Raw genomic sequence first — 1774 nt, 5'->3', positions numbered from 1 at the left:
TCTTAAATATTGAACCCTTTTTAATCTACCTCGGTGTCAAGGACACCTTAAACGCATAATAGCCACAAATCCTATCCCTCGGTGTTAGAAACACCATATGTGCACTTAGGCACCAATATATAATTTAATTCGAGTATACATAGACACTTAAATAGCTCATTCCTCATGCTTATAGCATCAATAAAAATTATATGAACCATAATAAAATTCTTTTTCAATATTCCAAACCAAATTAAACATTTATTTTAATTAAACATACTCTCAATCATTCCAATAATAAAAGTGTGGTTCATATTCAACATGTCAACATAATTAATTCCAATCATCTAATCACCAGATATACTCCATACTTTACAAATCATTCACCAACATCAATCCATGCAACAGTTCCAATCAATACATAACATGATACTACCTTGGAATTAATTTGTCAAAGCCTAGCATGCTTCTACATACTCAACTAATTACCAAGTATGCGAACGTACCTTGAAATGATCTCAAAATCACCACGACTAAATAAAGTCACTCACTTGGAAATCTCTTAAAATTAAAAATTACAATAAAGGGGCATCAATACCTATTCCACACAAATTTTGAAGCAATATATACACTCCTTAAATCCACTCGTAAATCTTTCTAAAACAAGCTGAAATTTAATTTAAAACCCTTACTTTTATCCCCAATTAATGGGTAATTAACAATCCTTTCAAGAATCTTAATTATAGTTTATATACAAAAATTACAACTTTATTAAAACCTTCAAAATTGCTATAATTGTGTTTTAAAACATCAAATTTAAAAATTTCAATCACCTATAATAAAATTCCATCAATATACATTAATATAGAAACCTAGGGTTTTTAATTTGAGGCTTTTTTATTCAAAACCAAATCTGAAAATTTGTATACATAATATTTATAATCAAATATAATAAAAATCATCACACAACCCATAATCAACAATTAATCAAAGGCTAGATTAGGATTTAAAACAAAAGAAATAATTTTTTTTTTAACACCGGCACATGACACCACAGCAGGGCTATTGTCGCGCACCTGCTGGTGGTGCCGCTGTAGTCGCCGGCGGCTGTAGTGGTGCCCAGAGGCATGTGGTGGTGGCCGGGGATGGTGTGTGTGTGGTGGTGAAACAAAACTAATAATAAAGGGGAAGGGGAAAATAAGAGAAAGAGAAAGAAAATAACATGATAGATAAAGAGTAGGAATAAAATTAACATAGGTTAAGCTATTTCAAGAGTGTTTCTCTCTATATGCTTGTGCTTGTTATGTATTTTTTATGTGACTAGCTTTGAGTTTGGGGACGAACTCCTTTTTAAGGGTTATCTAGAGCTAGTAGTGTTAGCTAGTAGTTTTGAATTACATTGTTTAATTGAGCTGGTAGTGTTAGTTATTCAAAACTACATTACACATTGTATTGTGGAACAACCTTTGTCAAACCCAACCTCGAATAATAATACAATCCTTCACTCAATTGACACATAACCAATAAGTATGTCATGCTCTTTGCTCTATACCTAGCCTTGGACATGAGTAATCCAAATAAATAAACCAACAAGTATGAAAACTTGAATACTCTCAATAACCAGAAAACACCTTAAACCAGACCAAATACGAGCCAAATCACACTGTAGGGGAGCATAGAAAAATAAATAATAAAGATTGTACCTCATTCTTAACTCATGATCATTATCTCATTACCAACATGCCAAGGACTAAGGTCTATAACGCCGAGCCTTAAACCAAGAATAAAATAATAA

This window comes from Chenopodium album, chromosome 11 (assembly GCF_948465745.1).
Source record: "Chenopodium album chromosome 11, dcCheAlbu1.1, whole genome shotgun sequence".
Taxonomy (NCBI): Eukaryota; Viridiplantae; Streptophyta; class Magnoliopsida; order Caryophyllales; family Amaranthaceae; genus Chenopodium; species Chenopodium album.
Note: the sequence above shows the minus strand (reverse complement) of the source record.